Source organism: Octopus bimaculoides, chromosome 8 (assembly GCF_046866305.1).
Source record: "Octopus bimaculoides isolate indiv1 chromosome 8, ASM4686630v1, whole genome shotgun sequence".
NCBI classification, from domain to species: Eukaryota; Metazoa; Mollusca; class Cephalopoda; order Octopoda; family Octopodidae; genus Octopus; species Octopus bimaculoides.
Genome location: NC_142935.1, coordinates 88,789,322 through 88,802,022, shown reverse-complemented (window position 1 = coordinate 88,802,022; position 12,701 = coordinate 88,789,322). Strand labels below are relative to the sequence as shown.

The 12,701-nt window shown below is 37.2% G+C and overlaps 1 protein-coding gene across 1 annotated transcript in view; it reads left to right on the top strand.

Annotated features, from left to right (window-relative positions):
* The window catches only part of LOC106880044 (uncharacterized), a 160,656-nt gene that overhangs the window by 84,053 nt on the left and 63,902 nt on the right, over positions 1-12,701 (top strand). The gene's annotated exons all lie outside the window — the stretch shown is intronic.

Below are 12,701 nucleotides of genomic sequence, written 5' to 3'. Positions count from 1 at the left end.
TATATCTGCTTTAAATATACTACACAGATTGCTCTTTTAAACTAATACTGCTTCTGTCGCACATAAATATTTATGCATGTGTGTGAGTGTGTGTGTGCGTGCGTGTGTGTGTGTGTGTGTGTGTGTGTGTGTGTGTGTGTGTGTGTGTGCGTGTGTGTGTGAAGGTGCATGGCTTAGTGGTTAGGGTGTTGCACTCAAGATGGCGAGCTCGTGGTATCAACTCCCAGACCGAACGTTGTGTTGTGTTCTTGAGCAAAGCGCTTCATTTCCCATTTCGTCATCTGATATGTGGCACGCGATGCACCTGTACAGGTAATGTCGACTTGATGGACGGAGTGAGCTTATGTAAACACAAATATTTGATCACAATAAACAAATCGTTTGTGTGGGTGTTCGGCAAAAAATTGCCGAACTCTACGACGGGAGAGTTCCTTATATATATATATATATATATATATATATATATATATATATATATATATATATATATATATATATATATATCCGGCTAAAATGTCTTACGTTTAAGCTAGTTCCCATACATTTCCCTGAAGAGAAGATTACATTTTTAACATCGCCGATTCTTATGGAAGGTATAATTTGTAATCTTCGAAACATATGTTGGAAATAAAAGTATGCAGTTAACATATGCGTTTTACTCCATTCATTAAATTTATATATATATATATGTATGTATGTTTGTATGTATTCACGGTGCGAGGGGTTTTTGAGGAAGGCCATGCGTGTCTCAACAGGACTCAGAACTTTTTCACAAAGCTGACGTAACCCAAGGATGGATGTCAGATATTCTTTTCGATTGTTTAACACCCAACTTGTGGCCACATAGACTTCAACGTTTGGAGCGTTGTTGAAATGTTGGTTAATCGACATTCTCAAAAATCATAGTTCTCACATTGTCCACATGGTGTCCGAAATAAAAATGGCCCAGCCAGTTAGTAGATGGATGTCACGGATTCCGGTCCTGTGTCGAAGCAGTGACCAATACCGAAGTTGAATTCATAACCTTCTTAACTATAACCTTTTTTAAGAAAGCTTGTCGAGAACATGTGCACAAATTTTTATGAAAATATATTTGGTTTTCGCTAGATTAGAGTTATTTTGATAAATTAACGAGTATGTCCTGAAATACCTCTAGCCATCTGTATATGTATGTATGAATATGTATTTATGCATGTGCATGTGTGTATGTATGTATGTGTGTGTGTATCTATATATAGTGCATATATATATATATATATATATATATATATACACACACACGTATATATATATATATATATATATATATATATATATGTATATATATATAAATACACATATACATACACATATATATGTGTATATATATATGTGTATGTGTATATATATATATATATATATATATATATATATATATATATATGTATAGATAGATAAATACATACATACAAACATACATAATACTTACATACATACATACATACATACATGCATACATACATACATACATACATACATACATGCATGCATGCATACATACATACATGCATGCATGCATACACGCATACACACATACATATCACACATTAATTGCATTGGTATTCACAAAGCTCCTCTACATAAATATCAATAACATTGCCTTTGTTGCTAGCTTCAAATTAATTTGTCTATTGATCAATCAATCTGCTGCCTCTCTGTCTTTATACTTACTTTTTACCAATAGAGTAAAAGTTCTGTTGAGACGGCTTACACTTCCATACAATATCTACGCTCTTATTCTTTAACTCCAGGTCAGCTTAGATCGAGCAGTCCCATGATTATACACTCCTGACGTAACAACCCTGTTTATTTATTTATTTGTCAGACATAGTGTACCTAGATTTAGTAATGGAACGTAGCCTAGTGGTCAGGGTTTGGAATTCACGATCGTAAGGCCATTGTTTCGGTTCTTTGACTGAGTTGTGTTCTTCATCAAAACACTTCATTTCACGTTGTTTCAATACACGCAACTGAAAAACTAGTATCAACAACATCAGGAGATTAACGCTGGATAGATTTACGTTCCGTTCAATGGTGTGCGGGTTAGAAAACCATGATAAACTCTTGATTAATGAGCCTGTAAGCTCGTAACAGATATAGGGCTATCTAGACCATATTATTCAGCTTGTCGTTGCTGTTTCAAGATGTTGGATGGGTTTCGGCGCAGATTTGACTGCTAACTCTAGCAGAAAGACCAACTTTTTTCATACAGATTCCGACGTTTAGTTGGTGTTGATATGGGTGTGGGTGTTTCTGTTGCGTAAGTTGTTTAACAGTAAGGTGTCTGATTAAGTTGTTGCTTTTGTTGTTTAAAGCCAGCTTAACCCTGGTTGAGCAGGTATATGATCAAAGACATTCCAGCCGTGACATTCTCGTCTTTGAAAAGTCTGAAGGGTTACTTCATATAACATGTTCTTTCACTTTTTTAAGACGGTGGGATGTACTCTGAGGTAGATTTTGGTTGTTATTTCTAACAGATCGAGCAACTACATGAGGGCTTGCTTCCTACTGGTTGTATAATCGAGCGAACAATGGGGCTTGTACGCGGACACTCGACCTGCTAGAAACATCAAATGACAACTGCCTCCTTCTTAAAACAGAGAACCGGATAATACAGTCATAATTACAATATTAAAAAAAAAATGTGTTGTTCATGGTTGGAATGTTTTTGATCATAAGTCTTCTGTGTCAGGGCTAACCTGGAACTAAACAACAATAATAACAACAATTTGTAGGATTAGAATAGAATGACATATTTGCCAGGAATCTAAGACTGGTGCTAAAACTACGATTTCTAATGTATGTACAAATCGAAATACTGGTCGAATCGATTTAATCGACCAAGTATTGTTATCTGACATCAGCTGCTTTCTCAGCAAAACCAATCATAAATGCTCATTGCCTAATATTTTTTCATATTACTATCAATTCACTACATCTTGTGTTCGAATTTACTGCCGGCGTAACCTAATGTTCAGGGTGTTAGATTTGTGATCATGAAGCATTGAGTTCAATTCTTTGACCGGTCGGTGCATTGTATCTTTGAGCAAAGCTCTTCCTATCATGTTGCTGTTGTTCTAGTTCCAGTACCAGCTGAGTGCTGGCGCAGCTCGCGTTCCCTCCATCTCTCACATCTTGGTCAACTGTAATGAGTACCAGCTGAATGTCGGAACAGCTCCCGTTCCCTGCAGCCAGCACATCTTCGATGTTTTACTGGGTCTAGGTTGCAAGGGCCGAGATGGTGTCTATGTCTGTTCACGATTACATACCTTCTTACCGTGGAGGCGCAATGGCCCAGTGGTTAGGGCAGCGGACTCGCGGTCGTAGGATCGCGGTTTCGATTCCCAGACCGGGCGTTGAGTGTTTATTGAACAAAAACACCTAAAGTTCCACAAGGCTCCGGCAGGGGATGGTGGCGAACCCTACTGTACTCTTTCACCACAGCTTTCTCTCACTCTTTCTTCCTGTTTCTGTTGTACCTGTATTTCAAAGGGACCTAGCCTTGTAACACTCTGTGTCACGCTGAATCTCCCCGAGAACTACGTTAAAGGTACACGTGTCTGTGGAGTGCTCAGCCACTTGCACGTTAATTTCGCGAGCAGGCTGTTCCGTTGATCGGATCAACTGGAACCCTCGTCGTCGTAACTGACGGAGTGCCAACCACCACCTTCTTACCACTCAGTCACGCCTGCGCTTATCATAAGAATTAGCAAAATCATGGTATATGTTACCAAATCATACTCGCTTGTGAATGGCAGGTGGTTATACATGGGAATGTGAGTTAGTGTGTGTGTGTGTGTGTGTGTGTGTGTGTGTGTGTGTGTGTGTGTGTGTGCGTGTGTGTGTGTGTGTGTGTGTGTGTGTCCGGTTGTTTCAACTGAACAATCGGAATTATAACATTTGTTATCTGCTTTTCTGAGACTGGGAGCATAATGTGCAAAGGAACATTCGTCCTATCTAAGTGTAAAAGAAATTAGATTTATCTCTCATCCTCTGAACATCTTGGAACACTGGAACCAGCATTTTCATCATCATTTTTTATATAACAATCGCTTGTGACCGCGATGAAAAATTCTCATAAAACATGTGACCCACCAAAAATAACCTCGGAAATAATTTCTGTCACTAAGTTTGTAAATTTTAATGACATTGTGAGTATTAAATGACATTCGACGCATGCGCCATTTTCACTCGTGTATTAGGTTTATTATTAATTAGCGTATATACTGGATAGTTCGAAGTGGGGAACACACGTTATCAATAAGTTAATTGCGTGCAGCGTTATATTTCATAATTCTCTGGAGAACTGTTTCATCTCTTGTATATTCAGCATGCATATGATCACAATAATGATTTCCTTTTACACTAGGCACTGGGCCAAATGCATTTTTTTCTCTTCCTTCTTTTCTCTTTTTTGTTTTTTGTTTTTGCTTTTGCTTTCCCTTCCTTGTGCACAGGTGGTTTAAAAGACTAAATCGTTCCAGAATATAACTGGTACTTATTTTATTGGCGCATAATGTTGCTTGTTAACACCAGCTTTAACCTTCAAATAGATACCTTTGTACCGACTTTACAAATTCGTCTCCTTTTCGTCCTCCTCATTCTTCCCCTCCTCGTCCTGCAGAATCGTTAGCACGCCGGGTAAAATGCTAAGCGGCATTTCTTCGTCTTTACGTTCTGAGTTCAAATTCTGCCGAGGTCGACTTTGCCATTCACCATTCCTTTCGACCTCGGCAGAATTTGAATACTGGGTGGGGGGGGGGGTCAATGTTGTTATCGACTTACTCCCTCCCTCAGCATTATTGGCCTTGCGCCAAAATTTGAAACCATAATAATAATAATTACTACTACTACTACTACTACTACTACTACTACTACTGCTGCTGCTGCTGCTGCTACTACTACTACTACTACTACTACTACTACTACTACTACTACTACTACTATTTTCATTAGCATCTTCTTTCAATTCTATTTCCATTTCTTGCCGAGTGTCTTCCTGACACCTAGGGAAGAGATATATACTGTATATATTAGTAGGCCATTAAAACAAACACACCAGATTGTTCTTTAACAAAGTCATGTGACAGAGAAAAAGGGAAAACAGAGGAAAAAAATAAAACTTTAAAAAAGTAAACAAATAAAATAAAGGGGAAAAAGGGAAGAAAATTCACAGCGATAATGCTCTTCTCGATGGGTAAGGGCTTTGTCAACATTGGCACTATTAGCTTTCTTTGGGTGTTTGCCATTGAGAGGTTTTTCTTGCCATTTATCAGTTAAAATATCTAAAGCAGCAGTTTTAGTACGGGTTTTCATTCGCTTAGTTTTTTCTGTGCTTGTTTCCAGTACGTCTAATTCTGGAATTTACTGTATTTGGAATTCACTTAGATATTCCTTTGCCTGTTTTGTTACTGAGTATGATGCTTTCTTGTTTTCGTGCTTTGAAGCAAGTTTCAACATCCAGTCATCAGCGTTTTTTAGGTAGGTGTTGAGGCCAATTGTGGTAATCTTCATTGTTAGTTCCAGTCGTAAAAGTCCACGGCCACCCTCTTTTCATGTCAGGTAAAGCCTTAAGGTGGTGCATTCTATGCATTGTCAACAATTTTCGTATTTTTCTGTCAAGATTACATATTTCAGTAATTGACCAGTTAATGATATTGAAACTGTAAGTCATGACCGGTATAGCTAAAGTATTGATCGTTTCGATCTTGTTTCTTGCATTCAGCTCTGTCTTGAGTATTGCCCTTACTCAGCGATAACATTCTCTTCTGACCCTTTCCCTCATCATTGAATATTTGATTCCATTACCTTCAAATATCCCTAGGTATTTGTCTAACTTCTTTATGACTTTCTGTTAGCCAAGATTAACATTGAATGTTTCTGTCATTTTTCCTTTGATAAAGATAGCTTTTGCACATTTATCGAGACCAAATTGCATCCTGATGTCATCACTGAATTGTTTAACAATTGCTAGTAAGCCTTGTAGTTGTTGGTAAATTTTCGCAAAGAGCTTTAAATCATCTATGTAACAGAGATGATTTATATTTTTATCAAATATTTTATAACCATATTGTACATCATCGAGCAATTTCGAGAGAGGTATTAAGGCTAGACAAAAGAGAAGTGGTGATAGAGAGTCTCCTTGGAAAATACCACATGAAATTCTTACATTTCCAGCATTGAGAGGTTCATTGTCACTGTTCAAAGTCAGTGTGGTTCTCCATGATCTCATACGTACTGACAAGAAGTTTCGCAGAGTAGGTGTTATTTTATACATTTCCAGACATTTCTTAATCCAGCTATGTGGTAGACTATCAAAAGCATTTTTATAGACTACCCAGGCTATCGACAAGTTTTTGTGACGTTTGGGACAATCTTCCAAGATCACCTTATTGATGAGTAGCTGATCTTTATAATAATAGGACCCATGTTTACATCCTTTTTGCTCATTAGGGAATGTCACTTTTTGTTTAAAAAAACTATAGGTATATTCAGTGAAGATAGATGTTAGTAGTTTATACATTGTCGTTGTTAAGTAGGTTATGGGTCTATAATTTTTTGGTTCATTTGTTTTTTCAGTTTTTGGAAGTAGGAACGTTACACCATTAACTAGCCAAGAGAGAATCATATTAAGTTGTAGCGAAACATTGTTGTAAAGTTTTGTTAGCAGTTCATGACTCTCTGGGAAACTATTCAACCAAACGTTAGGAATTTTATCCTTTCCTGGAGACTTCCATTTGCTTGACTTCCCGAGGGCAGATCTTACATCCTCTACCTTGATACCCTCCCACTTTTGCTCTTCTAGGAGTCTAAGTCAGTAGATATTTTATCAATCCAAGGGGCCTTTTTATTGTGTGTTTTTTCTTCTGCACACATTTTATTCCAAAATTCCTGCACTTTTTCTTTTGATGAGATAGACTTTACTGTAACTGTATTTTCCCTGTCTTCCTGTAAAAGATTTTTGGAGTTATTTTTGAACATGTTGTTGTCCTTGAAGAAATTAACGCGTTTTTCATACCTTGCTACGATGGCAGCTTTAACACATACCTTTTACGTGATAGTTTCTATGGTGGTATTGATGTCAAGTATAATTTTCATATTATATTTTTTCTTTAATCTTCGGATATGAAAGTCTTGTCAAACTTAAGGTTTTTTAAACATTCCATATCAGACCTCTAAGTAGCTGAATTTGGTATTGAATACTCTCTTGCCAAGTAGGCTGTTTATGGGAATGTTGTTTTCTAATCTTTTCACCACATAGAATCATAGAGATTTTCGCTGATGCATAGTACAGGTGGTTGAGATCTGTAACATCAACATCATTAACTGAAATTATATCCTTAAGTGCAAGGCGGATTTTATCAATTACTTTCAGGTTTTGGTTAGAGTTGCGAATTCTTGGGAGTGTTACGTTCATTCATACTGGTTTCTTTAATTTTCCGCCATTCAATCATGATTTGATTTTTTATATCATCTAGTTCAGTTGGGTCAATTTCTATGTGACTTTCTTCATCTATTTGATTTTCATCTGCCTTGGCGTTTATGGTTATTTCAGAGAGTATTTCACTTTGCTTATCAGTTACATTAACTCTTTCTATCATTACTGCATTTTCATCAGACCTGAGCTGGTCTATAATTATTTCCTCTGTAGTATCTTCTTTAGCTGCAACTTCGTTCTCTTTGTCCCTTACTGATTGTTTAATTTGGTCAATCTCTAATTCAATTAGTAATTTCTTTTTCTGACGTTGGTAAGTTTGTTACTCTCTATGTAGGGTCTTACTTCTAGGTGCTTCTGTCTCCAGTTTAAGTAGGTCTGTTCAGTATTAGATTTATTTGTAGGGAAATACATGGCATGATAGAAGGCCTTAAGAATTTCTTTATCTCCCCTAGACCATTTTTCTTTCTTTTTCTTTTGCTTATTTGATGGCGAGCGTGGATGGCCATCTGTTGGAATATTCCAGTTGTAGGGTACTTCCAGCACCTGTGTTTCGGGAAAATTTGAACAAGTAGCTGATTTTTCGTTTCCAGTCTGGTTCCTCACTGGGGTACGCGACCTTTGTTTACCCAGATGACGGCAGATTCAGTTTGTATTTTGCTTTGTTATCACTGAGGCATGACGAGCTTGGACATTGACATTAAGAGACGGATCTGTATGTTTAGGGTTAATTTTTTGAGACAACACCGCCTCCAGGTTCTCTGAATGAAAAATATTGCTCGTAATGTAGCTTCTTAAGGCTAACAGATCTATATCTGTATTTTGTTGTGGTGTTTTTAAACTTATGATTTGTTCACTTTGTATTAGTTCGAAAAATAAAAAAAAACTTTTATTTTTTAATTTTTTGCTTTGTTTGTGACACGTGCTTTCATAGGCGTGTATGTGTCCTGTAAATTTCACGTAATGGTGTAAAAATTGGGATGTATATGTAGCCCTATGGGTATTAAAATGTATATATGATTGTGTAGACATTCGAGTATATACGTAATTAATCAATTTGCCTACTTACTGTTTTATTCCACTTATATTTTATAATTTATTCCACTTATATTTTATAATTTGTAAACTTTCTAATGTTGATTTTTGCATGTGTCTTTCGCACATGCTTCACTGAGACATCGTGCATGGGAGAAACTGCTTTGTATAGCTGTAAAATTTCGTTTTTGTGATTATTTTCGTTAAGAGGCCGCTGCCTTCAAGTCTTCCACAGGTTCCTTTATCCCATTCCACTGATGTTATTAGATTTGATTTTGAATAGAGAGCCCGATGTAGCACATCCATGTTGTTATTCAGCTCGGAGCTAATTATTATTATTATTATTATTATTATTATTATTATTATTATTATTATTATTATTATTATTATTATTATTATTATTATTATTAAGGCCGCAAGCTGGCAGAATCCTCTGCACACCGAGCAAAATACTTAGTGACATTTCGTCCGTCTTTACATTCTGAGCTCAAATTCCGCCGACTTGGCTTTCATCTTTTCGGGGTCGATAAAATAAATACCAGTGAAGCACTGGGATCACTGTAATCAGCTAGACCTTTCCCCCAGCATTTCAGGTCTTGTGCTAAAATTTGAAAACATTATTATTATTAAAGACAACGAGTCTGTTAGCAGACTTGTTAGCACGCCGGACAAAATGCCTTTCATCCGTTCTTACGTTGAGTTCAAATCCCATCGAGGTTGACTTAGACTTTTCTTCTCTCGGGGTTGATAAAATAAGTATCAGTTGATCAATGAGGTCGATGTAATCGACTACCCACTCCCCTTTAAAATGTCAGGTCATGTGCCCACAGTATAAAGGATTATTGTGGAGGGTAAGTGCGACGACGTTCTCAGGGAGATCTGGGCGCCAACGAGAACGAACTGGCTAGTCTGTTCCGGAGGATTTTCCGGTCGGGAACTATCATGGATAATTTCCAGATGTCCTTGGCCTGGCTGTGCTACTGGTTCGGGATAAACTCTACAGGCACGGACGTGCTGCCAGACGGGTTTGTCCGAGGTGCGCGCAAAGTGACGAAACCGTTCTGCACGCCCTCGTTCAGTGTCCGGGCATTGCTGACTTGTAGGGTTATGTCGAACAGCTACTGTCACATATGGGACGGATCCGTCTGTCGGCCGAGTTTGTAGTGATGATTGCACCGCCGCCCTCCTTCAATCGGGGAGGCAAAGCAGTTTTCCTTCACCTGGTGGCTGTGGCAAAAGAGGTTGTTTGACGGTCAAGCTGAAAGGCATGAGGACAGATACATTCTTCAAGTTTCACTTGAAAAGGAAATTAAGAGCAGAGTGAGCAGTGCTATCCTCGAGTTAGTTTATTGAAAGATGGGCGAAAGTTGCGAAAATGGCAAGAGTGGATGGTACCTCTCTAAGTGTAGACCTGTGAGTCGGAGAGAAGGAATTGGAGAGAGCACTTGCTCCTGAGGCGTCAAGGAAATCTCGGACAGTGGGATTCGTCGATTATCCCTAAGGGAGTTCCTGTATCAGGAGGGCCACATCTCTATCATCCTCCCCGCACCCTTTTTTTAAACCTTTGTAAGCTATGCATGTGTCCCTTCTTTTTCAGTGCACACCGTACATACTTACTTTCTTTCTCTTTTTTTATTATTTCATTATATGTAAAGCCCCACACTTTATGTCTGTCTTTGTATTGTCCCCCTCATCCTTCACCCTTGTTCACATACCAGTGAACTAAGGTAACACTTCTTATTTTTCAAGCACCTTCCGGAGTATCCGAGCGGTTCCAAGCAGTGATGTTTTCTGCATGTGCCCTACCCTTAGTGCAGCCCCTACTTGTTCCACGTACATCTTGAGATTTTGCTCACAGTTCTCAGGGCTCTGACAATTATTGGTACTGCTGCTATCTTTTTTATCGACCACAACTGCTTAACTTCCCAAGCTAACCTGTTATATCACTCGACTTTTCTTTTTTCCTTATCGCATACCTTGTTGTCAGCTGGGCATGCTATATCTATGACCCAGCATAGTTTGTTTTCTTTCTCAATTAATACTGTCTGGCTTCCTATTCCATTATCATTTATTCTTGTCTCAGGTTTTGTTGTAACTCCCGAGGTATTGTAGGTGTAGTGGGTTTACTGCCTGCAGCTTATGGTGCCATACCATCTGTTCTTTTTAACTATCTTATACTTTCCTCATTATTCTGTCCGTGGTAAGGAGGGAAAACCTTTTGTAACAGTTCTACTGGACACTCTATTCCGATTTCCTCTACATTGCTCTTGACGCTTTCTGATACTGTCCCCAAAGAACCAACAATAATTGGCAATATCTTCACCTTCTTCATTTTCCATTATTATTATTATCATTATTATTATTATTATTGTTGTTGTTTTTGTTGTTGTTGTTGTTGTCGTTGTTGTTGTTGTTGTTGTTGTTGTTATTTTTAAAGGCGGTGAGTTGACTGAATCGTTAGTGCGTCGATCAAAATACTTGGCGGCATTTCGGCGGTCTTTACGTTCTGAGTTCAAATTTTGTCGAGGTCAATTTGTTACTGCTGTCATTTGGTCCCAGGTTATATAGTGTTGGTTGAATAGACCGTTGATGAAAGACAGCCCTGCCTTGACCATCCCATCGTTCGATAGCTAGACCTACTTTATCCAGTCTACCTTTTTTTTTGCTATAGGATGTAATTTGATGTAATCTGGTTGTTAAACCTTGCAGGCTGATCGACTGCGTACATGTTCAATGTTAGCGTGGTAGAACAGAGGTAGAAATTCGATGAAATGTTATCGATAGTTCGATTTTAAACACTTCGAGGGCCGATAAAGCACCTACAATTCATGTACTGGGGTCAATCAATAATTTCAGACATCCTTTGAAATCGACGACCTTGTATCAATATAAGGAATCAATATTCAGCCTGTTTCAGTTGGCAGAAACTGAAGAGCATAGGGCTAAACGCATAGCTTTATTTTAGTTATTATAAATCTCTCTACTTGTAACGATTGAATCCCACCTTTGTCTACTTCCTGTTTCATGATGTAACTAATAATACTTCTGTTATTCATTGGAATTATGTTTAATGACATGATGAAGAAGAAAAGTTTAACGTTTCAGATATTTGTCATTCTTCGGAAACGGGGAAAACATAAAAGTGTTAATACTAAGTTTCAACATCGAGAATACTGTTACGTCCCTTGGACTTTTTTCATTTTACAATAGTCGTATCACTTTGTGGTTTAGATCATTTTAGCCATCAGGCATCTATGCTGTAATATTACGTTCAAGTTATAGCAATCAGAGCACCAAGTGGGGTTATGATCAGTGAAATCGAGTATGCTTTCTTTCGCGAGGTAATAGACACACACACACACACACATACACACACACACACACACACACACACACATACACACACGCACACACGCACACACACACACACACGCACACAGACTCAGAGAATAATTTGGCCTAGTGCTAGCGGAAAGTAAGATCGATATATCTAACAAGTATGCAAGCTTCTATTGGATCAGTTAGCTACTGAGCTTGTAACCACATCTACACGTCATGTAACTAACGAAAAAAATCCTACTTCTCACGCAACAGAGTGTCAAATAGCAAATTGGACTAATCCTAGCCAATGTTTTCTCTGTGTGTCTATACATACATACATACATACATACATATATATATGTTTATGGATACACACACATACACATATATACACAGTGTGTGTGTGTATACACACACACACACACACACACACACACACACACATATATATATATATATATATATATATATATATATATATATATATATATATATATATATATATATATATATATATGTATATATATATATGTATATATATATATATATATATATATATATATATATATATATATATATATACACACACACATATATATATATATATATATATATATATATATATATATATTTATATGTATATATATATACACACACACACATATATATATATATGTATATATATACATACATATATATATATATATATATATATATATATATATATATATTTATATATATATTATATATATTATATATCTTTGGCAATAGACCCAGTTCATGTCAGACCAAGTAAAACGGCAGAAAATATCTTGAATATCAGCATTCACTTGGCAAGCATGTTTCTCTCTCCGTCTCTCTCCTTCTCTCT